The sequence below is a fragment of the Tachyglossus aculeatus genome, chromosome 11 (assembly GCF_015852505.1).
Source record: "Tachyglossus aculeatus isolate mTacAcu1 chromosome 11, mTacAcu1.pri, whole genome shotgun sequence".
Classification (NCBI taxonomy): domain Eukaryota; kingdom Metazoa; phylum Chordata; class Mammalia; order Monotremata; family Tachyglossidae; genus Tachyglossus; species Tachyglossus aculeatus.
Window position 1 is genome coordinate 27,523,460 of NC_052076.1, and position 22,478 is coordinate 27,545,937.

Sequence of the window (22,478 nt, forward strand, 5' to 3'; positions counted from 1 at the left end):
GAGCAATCTAGCCAGGGAAAAAGACACTAAAATAAAATTGTCGGTGGGAAGAAGCAATAGAACACAAAGTTATGGACTCTAGACCATGAGCTTGCTCATTCAATCGTATTTATTGAGCGCTTACTGTGTGCAGAACACTGTACTCCCTCCTCCCCCTCTCCATCCCCCCGCCTTACCTCCTTCCCTTCCCCACAGCACCTGTATATATGTATATATGTTTGTACGTATTTATTACTCTATTTATTTTACTTGTACATCCACCACTTATCTGCTTGGGCAAATCACTTCACTTCTCTGTGCCTCAGTTCCCTCCTCTGGAAAATGGGGATTAAGACTGCGAGCCCCACGAGGGACAAGCTGCTGACCTTGTATCTCCCCCAGCGCATAGAACAGTGCTTGGCACATAGTAAGCCCACTGTTGGGTAGGGACCGTCTCTATATGTTGCCAACTTGGACTTCCCAAGCACTTAGTACAGTGCTCTGCACACAGGAAGCGCTCAATAAATACGATTGATTGATTGATAGTAAGCGCTTAACAAATATTATTATTATTTTTATTAAGTGGCACTGCTAGGATTAGAACTCAGGTCCTCTGGCTCTCAGACTTGTGCTCTTTCCACTATGCACGCTGCTTCTGACATCTGGGGGAGTTGAAAGCAAGCCGGGGTGGGGGGCCAAGGGGGCCCTGGGGACCTATTCATTCATTCATTCATTCATTCAATCGTATTTATCAATCAATCAATCAATCAATCATATTCATTGAGCGCTTACTGTGGGCAGGGCACTGTACTAAGCGCTTGGGAAGTCCAAGTTGGCAACATCTAGAGACGGTCCCCACCCAACAGCGGGCCCACAGTCTAGAAGGGGGAGACAGAGGACAAAACAAAACATATTAACAAAATAAAATAAATAGAGTAGATATGTCCAAGTAAAATAAATAAATAAATAGAGTAATAAATACGAACAAACATATTATACAGGTGCTGTGGGGAAGGGAAGGAGGTAAGGCAGAGGGGATGGAGAGGGGGAGGAGGGGGAGGAATTGATCAATCAATCAATCAATCAATCGTATTTATTGAGCGCTTACTGTGTCCACAGCACTGTACTAAGCGCTTGGGAAGTACAAGTTGGCAACATATAGAGACAGTCCCTACCCAACAGTGGGGTCACAGTCTAATTAATTAATTAATTCATTCATTCATTCATCCATTCATTCAATCGTATTTATTGAGCGCTTACTGTTTGCAGAGCACTGTACTAAGCGCTTGGGAAGTGCAAATCGGCCCTGGAGGTGGGTGGAAAGCTGATTCCTCTCTTCCCTGAAAATCCAACACAAAGGGCAGTGCCGGTTTACTCCCACTAGGTGGCAGCACTAGGTCGACAGCCCTAATCCATTCATTCATTCATTCATTCAATCGTATTTATTGAGCGCTTACTGTGTGCAGAGCACTGGACTAAGCGCTTGGGAAGTACAAGTTGGCAACATACAGAGACGGCCCCTACCCAACAACAGGCTCACAGTCTAGAAGGGGGAGACAGACAACAAAACAAAACATGTGGACAGGTGTCAAGTCATCAGAACAAATAGAATTAAAGCTAGATGCACATCAACAAAATAAATAGAATAGTAAATATGTACAAGTAAAATAAATAGAGTAATAAATCTCTTCCTCCCTTCAAGGCCCTACTGTGAGCTCTCCTCCTCCAGGAGGCCTTCCCAGACTGAGCCCCTTCCTTCCTCTCCCCCTAGTCCCCCCTCTCCATCCCCCCATCTTACCTCCTTGCCTTCCCCACAGCACCTGTACATATGTATATATGTTTGTACATATTTATTACTCTGTTTATTTATTTTACTTGTACATATCTATCCTATTTATTTTATTTTGTTCATATGTTTGGTTTTGTTCTCTGTCTCCCCCTTCTAGAACGTGAGCCCACTGTTGGGTAGGGACCGTCTCTATATGTTGCCAACTTGTACTTCCCAAGTGCTTAGTCCAGTGCTCTGCACACAGTAAGCGCTCAATAAATACGATTGATTGATTGATTGATTGATTGTACAAACACATATACATTATAATAATATAAATATTAATCAACCCATCAATCTTATTTATTGAGCACTTACTGCATGCAGAGCATTCATTCATGCATTCATTCATTCAATCGTATTTACTGAGCGCTTACTGTGTGCAGAGCACTGTACTAAGTGCTTGGGAAGTACAAGTTGGCAACATATAGAGACTGTCCCTACCCAACAGCAGGTTCACAGTCTAGAGCACTGAACTAAGCACTTGGGAGAGTGCAATGTAAGAGTTGGCAGACACGTTCTCTGCCCACAGCGAGTTTACAGTCTAGAGGGGAGACAGACATTGTCATAAATGAGTTACGGATATGTGCATAAGTGCTGTATTGGTTAAGTGCCTACCAAAATAATAATAACAATAATAATAATAATAATAATAATAATAATAATAATGGCATTTATTAAGTGCTTACTATGTGCAAAGCACTCTTCTAAGCGCTGGGGAGGTAGCAAGGTGATCAGGTTGTCCCACGGGGGGCTCACAGTCTTCATATCCATTTTACAGATGAGGTAACTGAGGCATAGAGAAGCTAAGTGATAATAATCAATCAATCATATTTATTGAGCGCTTACTGTGTGCAGAGCACTGTACTAAGCGCTTGGGAAGTACAAGCTGGCGACATAGAGACAGTCCCTACCCAACAGTGGACTCACAGTCTAGAAGGGGGAGACAGAGAACAAAACCAAACATACTAACAAAATCAAAATAAATAGAATAGATAATAGATATAGATAATAGATAATAAATAATAATAGTAACTGTATTTGTTAAGTGCTTACTAAGTGCCAAGCATTGTACTAGGCGTTGTGGTAGATGCAGTGCTATCAGATTGGACCCAGTCCCTGTCCCACATGAGGCTCAACTTCTTATAGGCAGGGAATGTGTCTGTTTATTGTTAGAGTGTATACTTTCAAGAGTGTAGTACAGTGCTTTGCACACAGTAAGCGCTCAATAAATACCAATGAATGAAAGAATGAATAAGCACTAGGATAAATGCAAACAATACAGTCTGCTTCCCCGGATGACAACACAGCTGTGTCTGACCTGATTATCTGCCATTTCTCCTGGCACTTAGTACAGTGCCTGGCCTATAGTTGAACACCTCAGTTTCATTATTATTACTCTTACTATGTATTATCATTGTTGTTATGGGAGCTGAGCCTGGCCTGAACTGAGTGAAGCAATCCTCGGGGGGACTGGCAAACTCACCCCAAAAGGCTGTGTTGGGGGAACTAGGCCCCGGTGCCCACGGATGTCCGAAGATGTTAAGCGCTTACTCTGTGCCAAGCACTGTACTAAGCATTGGAGTAGATACCATTGGGCTCACAGTCTAAGTAAGAGGGAACAGCAGAATGGCGTAATGGCTACAGCCGGGCCTGGGGAGTCAGAAGGTAATTGATTCTAATAATAATAATAATAATAATAATAATGGCATTTGTTAAGTGCTTACTATGTGCAAAGCACTGTTCTAAGCACTGGGGAGATACAAGGTGATCAGGTTGTCCCACGTGGGGCTCACAGTCATCAAATCCCAGCTCCACCACCTGTCAGCTGTGTGACTTTGGGCAAGCCACTTAACTTCTCTGTGCCTCAGTTCCCTCATCTGCAAAATGGGGATTAAGACTAAGCCTCACGTGGGACAACCTGATCACCTTGTATCCCCCCCCAGTGCTTAGAACTACAGTGCTTGGCACATAGTAAGCGCTTAACAAATACCTTCATTATTATTGGTTCTAATCCCGGCTCCACCACTTGTCAGCTGTGTGACCTTGGGCAAGTCCCTTCACTTGCCTGTGCCTCAGTTCCCTCATCTGTAAAATGGGGATTGAGACTGTGAGCCCCCCGTGGGGCAGGGACTGTGTCCGGCCCGATTTGCTGGTATCCACCCTAGCATTTAGTAAGAGAAGCAGCGTGGCGCAGTGGAAAGAGCTTAGGCTTTGGAGTCCGAGGTCATGGGTTCAAATCCCACTCCAACAATTGTCAGCTGTGTGACTTTGGGCAAGTCACTTCAGTTCTCTGGGCCTCAGTTACCGCATCTGTAAAATGGGGATTAAGACTGTGAGCCCCCTCCATGGGACAACCTGATCACCTTGTAACCTCCCCAGCGCTTAGTACAGCGCTTTGCACATAGTAAGCGCTTAATAAATGCCATCATTATTATTACAGTGCCTGGTACATTGTAAGTGCTTAACAAATAAAATTATTATTATCATTAGAATTTAATCCCTCTTTACAGTGAGGAAATTGAGGCACAGAGAAGTGATGTGACTTATCACCCTGCGGACAGGTGGCGGGGCCAGGATTAGAATCTAGGTCCTCTGACTCTCATGCCCCTGTTCTTTCTACTAGGACACACTACTTCTCTAATACTTGTGGTATTTGTTATATAAATCAGGGGCCCTTATAATCAATCAATCAATTGTATTTATTGAGCGCTTACTGTGTGCAGAGCACTGTACTAAGCGCTTGGGAAGTACAAGTTGGCAACATATAGAGACAGTCCCTACCCAACACTGCATATGCTCTTATGTATGTCTGTCTCCCTTTCTAGATTGGAAGCTCCCTGTGGGCAGGGAATGTTCTAGCAACTCTGTTGTATTGTATTCTCCCAAGCACTTAGTACAGTGCTCTGCACACAATAAGCGCTCAATAAATACCACTGATTGATTGATGTATGCACCTCTCTACCCACTTTCCATCTTCTTATCTGTAATTCTTTATACCGTAGTAGACATGTACTGATTGTTTGCTCCCCGGTGCTTAGTATAGTGAGTAAGCACTTAGTAAATACAATTGACTGATTATTACTCTACTGTGAGTTTACCACTAGCTCCCTGCTAGATTGAAAAACCATGTAAATTCATGTCAGATCATATCTACTAATTCCACTGTAGTCACTCAAGTGCTTTCTCATTTTTTCCTTTAAATTGTATTTGTGCATTCATTTATTCATTCATTCATTCAGTTGTATTTATTGAGCACTCACTGTGCGCAGAGCACTGTATTAAGCGCTTGGAAAGTACAGTATAGCGATAAAGAGAGATACTCCTTGCCCACGATGGGCTTACCGTCTACGGGGGCCGGGGAGCTGGGGTGGGGTCAGGGTGAGGTGAACATCAAAACAAGTAAACAGGCATCAATATAAATAAATAGAATTATAGATCTATACTTACATATATAAGTGCATTTGTTAAGTGCTTACCATAATAATAATAATAATAATGGCATTTATTAAGCGCTCATGGCTCAGTGGAAAGAGCCTGGGCTTTGGAGTCAGAGGTCATGGGTTCAAATCCCGGCTCTGCCAATTGTCAGCTGTGTGACTTTGGTCAAGTCACTTCACTTCTCTGGGCCTCAGTTACCTCATCCGTAAAATGGGGATTAAAACCGTAAGTCCCCCGTGGGACAACCTGATCACCTTGTAACCTCCCCAGCGCTTAGAACAGTGCTGTGCACATAGTAAGCGCTTAACAAATACCATCATTATTATTATTATTATTACTATGTGCAAAGCACTGTTCTAAGCACTGGGGAGGTTACAAGGTGATCAGGTTGTCCCACGGGGGGCTCACAATCTTAATCCCCATTTTCCAGATGAGGTAACTGAGGCACAGAGAAGTTAAATGACTTGCCCAAAGTCACACAGCTGACAACTGGCGAAGCCGGGATTTGAACCCATGACCTGTGACTCCAAAGCCTGGGCTCTTTCCCACTGAGCCACGCTGCTTCTCCATGTGCCAGACACTGTACTAAGCACTGGGGGTAGATGCAATTTACTCCGGTTGGACACAGTCCTTGTCCCACATAGGGCTCGCAGTCTTCATCCCCATTTTACAGATGAGGTAACTGAGGCACCGAGAAATAACTTGCCCGAGGTCACCCTGCCGACAAGTGGCTGACCTGGAGCTAATCCAGAGGCCCTGGAGGAGAATCCAGGTTCTCTCCCAGGCTCATGCTCTTTCTACTAGGCCACACTGCTTCTCCTGAGCCCCACTGGTGTAAATGTGATCGATTGATCGACTGATGAATGGATGGATTGAGGAGAAACTTCGCCAACCAAGCTTTCTGCCTGTGTCCCCAGGCTGCATATTCAGTCTATCACCAAATCCTGTCCGTTCCTACCATCACATCTCTAAAATCTGCCCCTTCCTCGGCATCCAAATTGCTACCGCACTGATACAAACACTTGTCATATCTGCCTTGATTACTGCCCGAGCTTCCTTGCTGACCTCCCTGCTTTCTGTCTCTCTCCACTCCAGTGCACAATTCACGCTGCTGACTGGATCATTTTTCTACAAAAACCACCGGGTCCACATCTCCCCTTTCCTCCGAAACCTCCAATTTCTGCCCATCCACCTCCACATCAAACAGAAACTCCTTATCAGAAGGAGAAGGAGAAGCAGCGTGGCTCACTGGAAAGAGCATGGGCTTTGGAGTCGGAGTTCATGGGTTCAAATCCCGGCTCTGCCAATTGTCAGCTGTGTGACTTTGGGCAAGTCACTTCACTTCTCTGGGCCTCAGTTCCCTCATCTGTAAAATGGGGATTAAGACTGTGAGCCCCCCATGGGACAACCTGATCACCTTGTAAACTCCCCAGTGCTTAGAACAGTGCTTTGCACATAGTAAGCGCTTAATAAATGCCATCATCATCATCATCATCATCAACTTTAAGGCACTCAAGCAGCTCACCCGCTCCTACCTCACCTCGCTGATCTCCTATTACAACCCAGCCCTCACAGGAAGCGCTCAATAAATACTCTCCTGGTCCTCCAGGAGAAGGGTGGGACTGGGGCATGAAGGGGACCAGTAGTGGCCCCCCTGCTCTGCCTCAGCCCGTCTGCCCCGGGCCCTCTGGTTGGGAGCTACCAGACTCAGACCCACTTCAGTGGGCACACCTCCTCCAAGAGGCCTACCTAGATCAAGCGCTTAGTACAGTGCTCTGCACGCAGTAAGCGCTCAATAAATACAATTGATTGAATTAAGCCCCTCTCTTCCTCAGCTCCCCCTCCCTTCTGCATCACCTTGACTCACTCCCTTTGCTCTTCCCCCTTTCCCCACCCCACAACACTTACGTATATATGTATATATCTATCATTTTATTTATTTATATTGATGCCTGTTTACTTGTTTTGCTGCTTGTCTCCTCTCTCTAGACTGTAAACCCGTTGTGGGCAGGGATTGTCTCTCTTTATTGAGGTACTGTACTTTCCAAGAGCTTAGTACAGTGCTCTGCGAACAGTAACGCTCCGTATCTTAGTGGAAAGAGCATTGGGTTGGGAGTCAAAGGGCATGGGTTCTAATCCTGGCCCCACCACTTGTCAGCTGTGTGACTTTGGGCAAGTCACTTCACTTCTCTGGTCCTCAGTTACCTCATCTGTAAAATGGGATGAATAATAATAATAATAATAATAATGGCATTTATTAAGCACTTATTATGTGCAAAGCACTGTTCTAAGCGCTGTGGAGTTTACAAGGTGATCAGGTTGTCCCACGTGGGGCTCGCAGTCTTAATCCCCATTTTACAGATTAGGGAACTGAGGCACAGGGAAGTTAAGTGACTTGCCCAAAGTCACACAGCTGACAAGTGGCAGAGCTGGGATTTGAACCGATGACCTCTGATTCCAAAGCCCGTGCCCTTTCCACTGAGCCCCGCTGCCTCCCCAAACAACTAAAAAATACTAATTATCCACCCACAGCCCTTCTTAGACTTATATATCACTAAGGAATTTAACAAGATCCCGCATCTGTAACTGAATTGCTTCTGCTCAGTCAAAACTTGATGGACCGAAAAAAAAAGGGGCAGAGGTGAAGACTGTGAGCCCCATGTGGGACAACCTGATTACCTTGTATCTACTCCAGCACTTAGAACAGTGCTTGGCACATAGTAAGCACTTAACAAATACCATCATCATCATCATCATTATTTTTATTATTATTATTAATAAATGCGATTGAATGAATGAATGCCCTGGGCTGCTTAAACCTATGACCACCGTGGATTGGGGGGTGGGTAAAGACCCCATCCACTGCTCCAGGAACTGGGGCCACAGGGGTCCCCTTGGCTCCCTAAGGGGGAGAAATACAACCCTGCTCCTCCCCACTACTTGGGGGTACATAAAGAGGGGTGGGGAGGGGGCAGGGGGATGAGGCAGAGAGGAAACCAGACGTTTCCTGTTTGTCTAGCGCCCTGGCCCTCCGGCTGTGCCCGAGCCAGTGCCCGGCCAGATGCCCGGCCTGGCTCCTGGCCCAACTAAGGGGCTAGCCCGGGCTGGGCATATCAGAATCCCAGCAGTATCAATCAATCAGTGGTACTTATTGAGCGCTTCCTGTGAGCAACACACTGTACCAAGCGCTTGGGAGAGTCCAATACAACAGAACTGGAAGAGATGTTCCCCGCCCACAAGGAGTTTGTAGACTAGAGGGAGAGACAGATATTAAATTACTGATATGGACATGAGGGCTGGCTCTCTTCCTCCCTTCAAGGCCCTACTGAGAGCTCACCTCCTCCAGGAGGCCTTCCCAGACTGAGCCCCTTCCTTCCTCTCCCCCCTCGTCCCCCCTCTCCATCCCCCCCATCTTACCTCCTTCCCTTCCCCACAGCACCTGTATATATGTTTGTACATATTTATTACTCTATTTATTTTACTTGTACATATCTATTCTATTTATTTTATTTTGTTAGTATGTTTGGTTTTGTTCTCTGTCTCCCCCTTTTAGACTGTGAGCACACTGTTCGGTAGCGACTGTCTCTATATGTTGCCAACTTGTACTTCCCAAGCTCTTAGTACAGTGCTCTGCACACAGTAAGCGCTCAATAAATACGATTGATTGATTGATTGACTGATTGATTGGGGCTGAGAGGCGTGAATATCAAGTGCTTAAAGGGGACAATGTAAGAGCAAAGGCAGTAGCAGAAAGGAGAGGGAGTAGGGGGAAAGAGGGATTAGTTGGGGAAAACCTCATGGAGGAGATGTGATGTTAGTAAGGTGTCTGCTTACTTGCATTGATGTCTGTCTTCCCCCTTCCTCCCGTTGTGGGTGGGGAGTGTCTCTCTTTAATGCTGTACAGTACTTTCCAAGAACCTAGTAAAGTGCTTCGTACACAGTAAATACGATTGAATGAATGAGAGTGGTGGTCTGTCATATATCATCATCATCATCGTATTTATTGAGCGCTTACTGTGTGCAGAGCACTGTACTAAGCGCTTGGGAAGTACAAATTGGCAACATATAGAGACAGTCCCTGCCCAACAGTGGGCTCACAGTCTAAAAGGGGGAGACAGAGAACAAAACCAAACATACTAACAAAATAAAATAAATAGAAAAGATATGTACAAGTAAAATAAACAAATAAATGAATAGAGTAATAAATATGTACAAACATATATACATATATACAGGTGCTGTGGGGAAGGGAAGGAGGTAAGATGGGGGGGATGGAGAGGGGGACAAAGGGGAGAGGAGGGAAGGGGCTCAGTCTGGGAGGGAGATCCAGGCCAAAGGGAGGAGGTGGGCAAAGGTTCAGTGGTGAGACAGAGGAGATTGAGGTACAGAGAGTAGGTTGGCATCAGAGAAGCAGCGTGGCTCAGTGGAAAGAGCCCGGGCTTTGGAGTCAGAAGTCATGGGTTCAAATCCCGGCTCCGCCACTTGTCAGCTGTGTGACTTTGGGCAAGTCACTTCACTTCTCTGTGCCTTAGTTCCCTCATATGTAAAATGGGGATGAAGACTGTGAGCCCCTCGTGGGACAACCTGATCACCTTGTATCTCCCCCAGCGCTTAGAACAGTGCTTTGCACATAGTGAGCTCTTAATAAATGCCATTATTATTATTATTATCGGAGGAGCAAAGTGTGAGGGCTGGGTTGTAGTAGGAGCTCAGCGAGGTTAGGTAGGAGTAGATGAGCTGACTGAGTGCCTTGAAGGAGATGGTTTCTGTTTGATGTGGACGTGGATGGGCAGAAATTGGAGGTTTTGGAGGAAAGGGGAGATGTGGAGGAGGGCTTAGTCAGAGAAGGCCTCTTGGAGGAGATGGGCCTTCAATAAGGTTTTGAAGGCGGGGAGAGTCATTGTCTGTCAGATTTGAGGAGGGGGGGCATTCAGGGCCAGAGGCAGGACGTGGGCAAGCGGTCGGTGGCGAGATAGATGAGATGGAGCATCAGCCTACTGCATCAGCCTTCTCTCTGATCTCCCATCCTCGTGTCTCTCTCCACTTCAATCCATACTTCATGCTGCTGCCCGGATTATCTTTGTCCAGAAACGCTGTGGGCATATTACTCCCCTCCTCAAAAATCTCCAGTGGCTACCAATCAATCTGCGCATCAGGCAGAAACTCCTCACCCTGGGCTTCAAGGCTGTCCATCCCCTCGCCCCCTCCTACCTCACCTCCCTTCTCTCCTTCTCCAGCTCAGCCCGCACCCTCCGCTCCTCCGCCACTAATTTCCTCACCGTACCTCGTTCTCCGCCCTGTCCCCGCCATCGACCCCCGGCCCACGTCATCCCCCGGGCCTGGAATGCCCTCCCTCTGCCCATCCGCCAAGCTAGCTCTCTTCCTCCCTTCAAGGCCCTGCTGAGAGCTCACCTCCTCCAGGAGGCCTTCCCACACTGAGCCCCTTCCTTCCTCTCCCCCTCGTCCCCCTCTCCGTCCCCCCCATCTTACCTCCTTCCCTTCCCCACAGCACCTGTCTATATGTACATATGTTTGTACATATTTATTACTCTATTTATTTATTTATTTATTTTGCTTGTACATATCTATTCTATTTATTTTATTTTGTTAGTATGTTTGGTTTTGTTCTCTGTCTCCCCCTTTTAGACTGTGAGCCCACTGTTGGGTAGGGACTGTCTCTAGATGTTGCCAATTTGTACTTCCCAAGCGCTTAGTACAGTGCTCTGCACATAGTAAGCGCTCAATAAATACGATTGATGATGATGATGATGATGATGGAGGTATAGTGAATACCTCTCCAGAAGCTCCCATGACTGGGGTGGGCCCGGGGGCCAATGTACTGGTCCTCCACCTGTCGGGCTCCCTGGGGTCGGGGGGCTGAAGGGGGGTGGGGAGTCAATAATGTACGTTGTCTGTCTGTCTATCTGTCTGTCCTGTTCGCTCTCACCCTGCTCCCACTCAGCCCCACACTTCCTTCCTGTTTTGGCTCTCGTCACCACCGGGCCGGGTATTTTTAACTTGAGGTTTCCAGCCTCCCTCTGGACCCGGTGAGGACGGGCGGGGGTCTCAGCTGAAAGGCCGGAGTGGGTGCCCGCGCTCGCCCTGCCTGAGCCAGGGACTGTCTCTCTATGTTGCCAACTTGTACTTCCCAAGCGCTTAGTACAGTGCTCTGCACACAGTAAGCGCTCAATAAATACGATTGATGATGATGATGATGATGGTGAGGCCGAGGGGCACGAGGGCTGCCCGCAGACGGGATCTTGGAACCTGCAGGCCTTCTGAGTGGGTCACCAGTGGCACGGCACACCATCAACCTCCTGTTGGCATGCACGGCCAGTCCCGGCAGGACCAGCTAGCCCAGGGTGGAGGGGCATGTCCTGCAGGGGTCCCAGAGTTGCTTCACAGGGTCCGTCTCTTTCTGGGCCCTCCCAGGGACCCCCGAGCCTGCCTCTGACTTCCCTCCCTGGAAAGTGTAGAGAAGCAGCAGAGCTCAGTGGAAAAAGCACGGGCTTTGGAGTCAGAGGTCATGGGTTCGAATCCCGGCTCTGCCAATTGTCAGCTGTGTGACTTTGGGCAAGTCACTTCTCTTCCCTGTGCCTCAGTTACCTCAACTGTAAAATGGGGATTAAGACTGTGAGCCCCACGCGGGACAGCCTGATCACCTTGTAAACTCCCCAGCGCTTAGAACAGTGCTTGGCACATAGTAAGCGCTAAATAAATGCCCTCGTCATCAAGTCACTTCACTTCTCTGGGCCTCAGTAACCTCATCTGTAAAATGGGGATGAAGACTGTGAGCCCCCCGTGGGATGACCTGATCACCTTGTACCTCCCCAGTGCTTAGAACAGTGCTTGGCACATAGTAAGCGCCAAATAAATGCCCTCATCATCAAGTCACTTCACTTCTCTGGGGCTTTGGAGTCAGAGGTCATCGGTTCAAATCCCGGCTCCGCCGCTTGTCAGCTGGGTGACTTCGGGCAAGTCACTTCACTTCTCTGGGCCTCAGTTACCTCATCTGGAAAATGGGGATTAAGACTGTGAGTCCCCCCCGTGGGACAACCTGATCACCTTGTAACCTCCCCAGTGCTTAGAACAGTGCTTTGCACATAGTAAGCGCTTAATAAATGCCGTTATAAAAACAGTGTAGAGTTCCCTGTCCTCTACCAGTCTCGACTACAGGAGGGAGAGTCAGGCAGAGGCCTACCCATGCCATTCCTTGCTCGGGCAGTGGCTAGTGAGTGGCAGGCAATCTGCTACAAGTCAAAACTCATCTGCGCTGGGCAGCAGCAGCAAGGGAGAGAATCAAGGGCAAAGATTCAAGTTTACTGCGCGGAAGGAGGCATTGGTAAACCACTTCCGGATTTTTACCGGGAAAACTTTACGGATCCATTAGCAGAACGATTGCTGATGGAGATGGGGCGCTCTGAGAGAGATCATCAATCGTATTTATTGAGCGCTTACTATGTGCAGAGCACTGTACTAAGTGCTTGGGAAGTACAAATTGGCAACATATAGAGACAGTCCCTACCCAACAGTGGGCTCACAGTCTAAAAGGGGGAGACAGAGAACAAAACCAAACATACTGACAAAATAAAATAAATAGAATAGATATGTACAGGTAAAATAAGCCCACTGTCGCTCGACGTCATAAGACAAGACCCTAGCGCTTGGTACAGTGCCCGTCACAAAGTAAGTGCTTAACAAATACCAAAATGAACAAAAACACCATCCTAAGGGCTGGAGAAAGTACTGTACAACAGAGTTGATAGATGCCCTGCTCACAGGGAGTTTACAGCCCAGAGGAAGAAAGCTGATGCAAAGTGGGGAGAATTGGCATTGAAGCCAACGTTGAGGAGTTTCTTCTTGAGGCCGAGGGAGAGGGGTCATCAGTGGAGAAATACATGGCCAGGGAAGGACCCCAGGCCTGTGGGTCAGAAGATCTGTATATATGTATATATGTTTGTACACATTTATTACTCTATTTATTTATTTTACTTGTACATATCTATTCTATTTATTTTATTTTGTTAGTATGTTTGGTTTTGTCTCCCCCTTTTAGACTGTGAGCCCACTGTTGGGTAGGGACTGTCTCTATATGTTGCCAATTTGTACTTCCCAAGCGCTTAGTGCAGTGCTCTGCACACAGTAAGCGCTCAATAAATACGATTGATGATGATGATGATGAAGATCTGGGTTCTAATCCCTGCTCCGCCACACGCTGGGTGACCCTGGGCAGGGTCACTTTGCTTTTCTGTGCCTCGGTTTCCTCATCTGCAAAATGGGGAGTCAGTACCTCTTCTCCTTCCTCCTTAGATTGTGAGCCCCATAAGGGACCTGATTATTTTGTATCTACCTCAGTGCTTAGAACAATGCTTGGCACACAGAGAAGCAGCGAGGCTTAGTGGAAAGAGCATGGGCTTGGGAGTCAGAGGTCGTGGGTTCTAATTCCGGCTCCGCCACTTGTCAGCTGTGTGACTTTGGGCAAGTCACTTAACTTTTCTTTGCCTCAGTAACCTCATCTGTCAAATGGGGATTAAAACTGTGAGCCCCATGTGGGACACCCTGATTACCCTGTGTCTACCTCAGCACTTAGAACGGTGCTTGGCACGTAGTAAGTGCTTAATAAATGCCATTATCATTACTATTATTATTATTACATAGTGAGCACTTAACAAATACCACAATTACTGTTATTGTGATGATAGTTATCTATTTATATTAGCGTCTGTCTCCCCCTCTATACTGTGAGCTCATTGTGGGCAGGGAATGTGTCTGTTTATTGTTAAATTGTACTTTCCCAACCACTTAGTATAATGCTCTGCACACAGTAAGTGCTCAGTAAATAAGATTCACCTCCTCCAGGAGGTCTTCCAGACTAAGCCCCATTTTCCTCAGCTCCCCTGTGTCAACCTCGCCCCGACTCACTCCCTTTGCTCTACCCCCCTCCCCGCCCCATACTTCACTTGTGTAATAATAATAATAATGGCATTTTTATTAAGCACTTATGATGCGCAAAGCACTGTTCTAAGTGCTGGGGAGGTTACAAGGTAGTCAGGATGTCCCCGCAGGGGGGTTTACAGTCTTAATCCCCATTTTACAGATAACAGAGAAGTTAAGTGACTTGCCCAAAGTCACACAGCTGACAACAGACTGTGAGCCCACTGTTGGGTAGGGACTGTCTCTATATGTTGCCAACTTGTACTTCCCAAGCGCTTAGTACAGTGCTCTGCACACAGTAAGCGCTCAATAAATACGATTGATGATGATGATGATGATGATTTGAACCCATGACCTCTGACTCCAAAGCCCGTGCTCTTTCCACTGAGCCACACTGCTTCTCATGAAGCTCATGTAAATATGTACATATCTACAATTCTATTTATTTACATTAATGCTTGTTTTACTTGTTCTAATGTGCATATTTATCTCTAATCTGTTGCCAATTTGTACTTCCCAAGCGCTTAGTACAGTGCTCTGCACATAGTAAGCGCTCAATAAATACAATTGATTGATTGATTGATTGATTAATTCTATTTGTGTATATTGATATGATTGATGCCTGTTTACTTGTTTTGATGTCTGTCTCCCCCTCTCAGACTGTGAACCCGTTGTGGGCAGGGATTGTCTCTGTTGCTGAATTGTACTTTCGAAGCGCTTAGTACAGTGCTCTGCACACAGTAAGCGCTCAATAAATACGACTGAATGAACGAATGATTCCATAATCAAACCACGATTAGGTAAGAGCTCGGTAGCTGTCCCCCTCTCCTTAAGAACCTCCTGTGGTTACCCATTCCTCTCTGCATCAAGCAGAAATTCCTGATCATTGGCTTTAAGGCGAGTGAATTAACACTCTTCCTCCTCCTTGTTCACTCTCCTCTCCCACTCCACCCCAGCTCACACTCTGTACTGTCATTCTCCCCTCTCTCCCCTCCAACCTCTTGCTCCTACCCTTTCATTCATTCATTCATTCAATCGCATTTATTGAGCGCTTACTGCGTGCAGAGCACTGTACTAAGCGCTTGGGAAGTACAAGTTGGCAACATATAGAGATGGTCCCTACCCAACAAAGGGTTTACAGTCTAGGAGGGGGAGACAGATAACGAAACAAAACATATGGACAGATGTCATCAGCACAAATAGAAATAAAGCTAGATGCACATCATTAACAAAATTAATAGAATTGTAAATATGTACAAGTAAAATAGAGTGATAAATCTGTACAAATATATATACGGGTGCTGTGGGGAGGGGAAGGGAAGGATGGGGAGGAGGAGAGGAAAAAGGGGGCTGAGTCTGGGAAGGCCTCTTGGAGGAGGTGAGCTCTCAGTAGGGCTTTGAAGGGAGGAAGAGAGCTAGCTTGGCAGATCATCATCATCATCAATCGTATTTATTGAGCGCTTACTATGTGCAGAGCACTGTACTTCCCAAGCGCTTAGTACAGTGCTCTGCACATAGTAAGCGCTCAATAAATACGATTGATTGATTGATTGATTGTACTAAGCGCCTGGGAAGTACAAATTGGCAACATATAGACAGTCCCTACCCAACAGTGGGCTCACAGTTTAAAAGGGGGAGACAGAGAACAAAACCAAACATACTAACAGAATAAAATAAATAGAATAGATATGTACAAGTAAAATAAATAAATAAATAGAGTAATAAATATGTACAAGCATATATACATATATACAGGTGCTGTGGGGAAGGGAAGGAGGTAAGATGGGGGGGATGGAGAGGGGGACGAGGGGGAGAGGAAGGAAGGGGCTCAGTGTGGGAAGGCCTCCTGGAGGAGGTGAGCTCTCAGTAGGGCCTTGAAGGGAGGAAGAGAGCTAGCTTGGCAGATGGGCAGAGGGATTGGGGGCATTCCAGGCCCGGGGGAGGACGTGGGCTGGGGGTCGATGGCGGGACAGGCGAGAACGAGGTACGGTGAGGCAGATGTGTGGAGGGAGGGTATTCCCTCCACAGGGAAGGATGTGGACCGGGGGTCGACGGCGGGACAGGCAAGAACGAAGTCCTGAGTCTCCCTCCTTCCTCAAATCCTCCAGACTGCAGCTTTCCCCATCTTCAAAGCCCTCCTCTGAATAATTTTTCTTTCCCCAAGGTTAGATCCCCTGAAATTTACCCTTCTGGGCTTCCTCATCATCTAAGCACTTGTGTCTATAGACTGTTCTGTGGCCTTCCTGCACATATTGACTTTACCCTGCTATTTAATCACTCGCTCATATACCTATCCAATGCTTCTTCCCATCTGTAAATGCTTCTCATTCATTCATTCATTCATTAAATTGCATTTATTGAGCGCTTACTGTGTGCTGAGCACTGAACTAAGCACTTGAAAAGTACAATTCAGCAATAAAGAGAGACAATCGCTGCCCGCACTGGGCTTACAGTCTAGAAGGGGAGCCTATCATCTCCTCTGCTGGACTGCAAGCTCCTTGAGGATCGAAATTGGGTCTACTCCGTTTGTGCTTTGCACAGTGCTCTGCACAATAATAACAATAATTGTAGTATTTGTTATTTGTTATAGTAATTGTAGTATTTGTTAAGTGCTTACTATGTGCCAAGCACTGTACTAAGCGCTGATGTGGATACATCATAGAGTAAGCACTCAATGAACACTATCAAATGATCGATTGACTGGCTGGTAGATAGATATAATAATAATAATAATGGTGGTATTTGTTAAGCGCTTTACTATGTGCGAAGTACTGTTCTAAGTGCTGGGAGGGATACAAGGTGATCAGGTTGTCCCACGTGGGGCTCACAGTCTTAATCCCCATTTTACAGATGAGGGAACTGAGGCCCAGAGAAGTTAAGTGACTTGCCCAAGGTCACACAGCTGACAAGTGGCTGAGCCGGGATTTGAACCCATGACCTCTGACTCCCAAGCCCATACTCTTTCCACTGAGCCACGCTGATGTGTAGAACGCTATTCTGGGCTCCTGAGGTATGCTGAGGACTGCCCAGAATGCCTGCGGTGTGCAGAGCACTGTACTGGATACCCTCTGTGTGCAGAGTGCTATACTGAGTACCTACTGGGTGCAGGATGCTGTACATATGGCCTACTGTGTGCTGGATACTTTGTGCTGAGTGCTGTACTGAGTACCTACTATGTGCAAAGTGTTCAGCTGGGCACCCATTTTACGCAGTGCACTGTACTGAGTACTTACTGTGCTCAGAGTGCTGTACTAAACACCTAATATGGGCAGAGCACTGTACCGGGTACCTGCTGCATGCAAAATGGTGGAAAAGCAAGCAACGCCCCTTGCCTTTGAACTTACCATCTAATGGGGGAGATAATACTACTACTATTACTACTAATTAATTAATTAATTAATGTTGGCATTTGTTAAGCGCTTACTATGTGCAAAGCACTGTTCTAAGCGCTTGGGGGGGGATACACAAAGTGATCAGGTTGTCCCACGTGGGGCTCACAGTCTTAATCCCCATTTTACAGATGAGGTAACTGAGGCTCAGAGAATAATAATGCTATTTGTTAAGCGCTTACTCTGTGCCAAGCACTGTTCTAAGCACTGGCGTAGCTACAAGGTAATAATAACAATGGTATTTGTTAAGTGCTTACTCTGTGCCAAGCACTGTTCTAAGCACTGGCGTGTTACAAGGTAGTAATAATAATGGTATTTGTTAAGTGCTTCCTCTGTGCCAAGCACTGTTCTAAGCGCTGGCGTAGTTACAAGGTAATCAGGTTGTCCCACATGGGGCTCCCAGTCTTCATCCCCATTTTACAGATGAGGTAACTGAGGCATAGAGAAGTGACTTGCCCAAGGTCACACAGCAGACAAGCGGCAGAGCCGAGATTAGAACCCACGTCCTCTGGCTCCCAAGCCTGGGCCATTTCCACTAAGCCACGCTGCTTTTAAGTGCTTCTACAAGAGTCCAGCTTTTTATTCCTCCATGGTCCCCCTCCCTTTCCCTTAGTCCTCTCTTACCTCATCTCCCTCTCCCTCCCGCTTCCCTCTTTTTTTATGGAATTTGCTAAGCACTTACTATGTCATTATTATAAGCAGCGTGGCTCAATGGAAAGAGCAGGGGCTTTGGAGTCAGGGGTCAGGGGATCGAATCCTAGCTCTGCCGATTGTCAGCTGTATGACTTTGGGCAAGTCACTTCTCTGGGCCTCAGTTCCCTCATCTGTACAATGGGGATGAAGACTGTGAGCCCCCCGTGGGACAACCTGATCACCTTGTAACCTCCTTGGAACTTTGAACAGTGCTTTGCACATAATAAGCGGTTAAAAATGCCATTATTATTATTATTATTACCTTTGAAGTGCTTTGAGAATATTGGGGTAGGAGCATTAGTAACTCATTCATTCAATCGTATTTACTGAGCTCTTACTGTGTGCAGAGCACTGTACTAAACTCCTCCCCATGACTGTCCACCCAGTGTGGCGGGCTCAGACAACAACCCCTCCCCACCCCCCCATTTAAGTCAATCAATCAGTGGAATTTTTGAGTCCTTATGGTGTGCAGGGCACTGTACTGAGCGCTTGGGGAGATACGATAGAACAGAGTTGGTAGACACAAGCACTGCCCTTCAAGAGGTGGTGTTGAAGGCTCCTTGGAGAGGGCAACACGGGCCTCCGCTTCCTTCATCAATCGTATTTATCGAGCGCTTATTGTGTGCAGAGCACTGTACTAAGCGCTCTTGGGAAGTACAAGTTGGCAACATCTAGAGACAGTCCCTACCCAACAGTGGGCTCACAGTCTAAAAGGGGGAGACAGAGAACAAAACCAAACATACTAACAAAATAAAATAAATAGAATAGATATGTACAAGTAAAATAAAATAAATAAATAGAGTAATAAATATGTACAAGCATATATACATATATGCAGGTGCTGTGGGGAAGGGAAGGAGGTAAGACGGGGGGATGGAGAGGGGGACGAGGGGGAGAGGAAGGAAGGGGCTCAGTCTGGGAAGGCCTCCTGGAGGAGGTGAGCTCTCAGTAGGGCCTCCGCTTCCTTCTCGAGGTGAGTGGTCTCCTTCTGGGCGTGTGGGCTTGGGCAAGCTAGCTCTCTTCCTCCCTTCAAAGCCCTACTGAGAACTCACCTCCTCCAGGAGGCCTTCCCAGACTGAGCTCCTTTTTTCCCTCTCCTCCTTCCCAACCCCCCCGTCCTACCTCCTTCCCCTCCCCACAGCACCCGTATATATGTTTGTACAGATTTATTACTCTATTTATTTCACTTTACACATTTACTATTCTATTTATCTAGCTTTACTTCTATTTATTCTGATGACTCGACACCTGTCCACATGTTTTGTTTTGTTGTCTGTCTCCCCCTTCTAGACTGTGAGCCCGTTGTTGGGTAGGGACCGTCTCTATATGTTGCCAACTTAGACTTCCCAAGCGCTCAGTACAGTGCTCTGCACACAGTAAGCGCTCAATAAATGCGATTGAATGAATGAATGAAGGAATGAATTTTCATTCAAATGTATTTATCGAGCCCTTACTGTGTGCAAAGCAAGCAGCGTGGCTGAGAAGCAGAGTGGCTCAGTGGGAAGAGCCCGGGCTTTGGACTCAGAGGTCGTGGGTTCGAATCCCAGCTCCGCCACAAGTCTGCTGTGTGACCTTGGGCAAGTCACTTCACTTCTCTGAGCCTCAGTTACCTCATCTGTAAAAATGGGGATTAAGACTGCGAGCCCTACGTGGGACAACTTGATCACATTGTATCCCCCCAGCGCTTAGAACAGTGCTTTGCACATAGTAAGCGCTTAACAAATGCCATCATTATTATTATTATTATTATTATCCTCTCCCAGAAGCCCTCCCAGATTTCCCCTCCCACAGACCTGGCCACTCCAGCATCCCCCAGCTCTATAAATGAGATGGCTTTGTGTTTCTGCCCTTTGTTGGAAACATAATTTTTATGTGTTTTTATGCCTCTGTCAGTGGAATGGTATGTTTATTGGTTTCCCTGTGTTTCTGTGTGTGTCTCCCGTCTCTCCCAACAGACTGTCGGAGCCTCAAGGGCAGGGATGGTATCTTCTCTCTCTGTTCCTCCCCCAGTGCTCAGTACGCTCTGTTAATGTGTGTGTGTGTGTGTGTGTGTGTGTGCATGCGTGCACGTGCATGTGCATGTGTGTGTGTGTGTGTGTGTGTGTGTGTGTGCGTGTGCTGTCTCTCCCATCAGCTTTACGGCCCCACAAGGGCAGAGATGGTATCTGTTCCTACTAGTCTCCCAGCGCCCAGGAGAGAAAGAAAGAGAGTGAGAGTGTGTATGTTTTGTGTGTGTGTGTTTGTGTGTTTGTGTGTGCTTGTGTGTCCTGTCTTCCCCATGCGACTTGCAGCCCCCCTGAGGGGCTTCTCCTCCTCCCTGTTCCTCTCCAAGTGCCCAGCACTCTGCATGTGTGTCCTGTGTCCCCTATCAAATTGGCAGCCCCCCGAGGGCAGGAACCCCATCTTCTCCTCCCTCCTTCTCTCCTCCATTCGTTTCCTCATTCATTCAATCGTATTTATTGAGCGCTTACTGTGTGTAGAGCACTGTACTAAGCGCTTGGGAAGTACAAGTCGGCAATGTATAGAGACGGCCCCTACCCAACAGCGGGCTCACGGTCTAGAAGGGGGAGACAGACAACAAACAAAGCATGTGGACAGGCGTCAAGTCGCCAGAACAAGTAGAATGAAAGCTAAAAGCACATCATGAACAAAATAAATAGAATAGTAAATATGTACTAGTAAAATAAATAGAGTAATAAATCTGTACAAACGTATATACAGGTGCTGTGGGGAGGGGAAGGAGGTAGGGCGGGGGTGGGTGGGTGGGTGGGGAGGCTCCAGCACCCAGCACAGTGTGTATGTGAGCAGCGTGGCTCAGTGGAAAGAACACGGGCTTTGGAGTCAGAGGTCATGGGTTCAAATCCCAGTTCCACCACTTGTCAGCTGTGTGACTTTGGGAAGTCATTTAACTTCTCTGTGCCTCAGTTCCCTCATCTGTTAAATGGGGATTAAGACTGTGAGCCCCCCGTGGGACAACCTGATCACCTTGTAACCTCCCCAGCGCTTAGAACAGTGCTTCGCACATAGTAAGCGCTTAACAAATACCAACATTATCATTATTATTATTATCTTTTAGACTGTGAGCCCACTCTTTTAGACTGTGAGCCCACTGTTGGGTAGGGACTGTCTCTATATGTTGCCAACTTGTACTTCCCAAGCGCTTAGTACAGTGCTCTGCACACAGTAAGCGCTCAATAAATACGATTGATTGATTGATTGATATTATGTTTGTGTGTGTGTGTCTCTCGTCTCCCCTGTCAAACTGGCAGGCCCTGGAGGCCAAGGACTGGGTCCATTACTGAGTGACTGAGTGTGTGTGTGTATGTGTGTGTGTGTGTGTGTGTGTGTGTGTGTGTGTGTGTGTGTGTGCAGTCTGGGGCTCCAGGAGCCTCAAGTCTGCACAAGGCTAGCCCAGGCCTCACCCTCGTTGGGGGTCTGATGGATATTTATTTATTTATTTATTTATTTTACTTGTACATATCTATTCTATTTATTTTATTTTGTTAGTATGTTTGGTTTTGTTCTCTGTCTCCCCCTTTTAGACTGTGAGTCCACTGTTGGGTAGGGACCGTCTCTATACGTTGCCAATTTGTACTTCCCAAGCGCTTAGTGCAGTGCTCTGCACACAGTAAGCGCTCAATAAATACGATTGAGGATTGATGATGATGATGGGGAGGGAGGGCCCGGGCATGCGGGCCGGGCCGTCCGGCGGCTGGGAACGGCGGCGGGCAGGGCCGAGCCGGGCAGGGCAGGGCCGGGCAGGGAGCAGCGTCCATGCCAGCAATAAAGCGGAGCCCAGAAGGCGTCGTCCCCCCCGCGTCTCCCGCGGCCCTGGGCAGGCCGGCCTGGGATGGGGTGGCACATTCCTTCCTGGACGCTTCTACCGCCGTGGTCACCACGGGCCCCCCTCCCTCACATCCTTCCTCCTGCCCCAAACTCCCTCCCCCTTCCCAGACTAAGGCCTACTTTTTCTCATCTCCCACTCCCTTCCACATAATAATAATAATGATGGCATTTATTAAGCGCTTACTAGGTGCAAAGCACTGTTCTAAGCGCTGGGGAGGTTAACAAGGTGATCAGGTTGTCCCACGGGGGGCTCACAGTCTTAATCCCCATTTTACAGATGAGGGAACTGAGGCCCAGAGAAGTGAAGTGACTTGCCCGAAGTCACCCAGCTGACAATTGGTGGAGCCGGGATTTGAACCCATGACTTC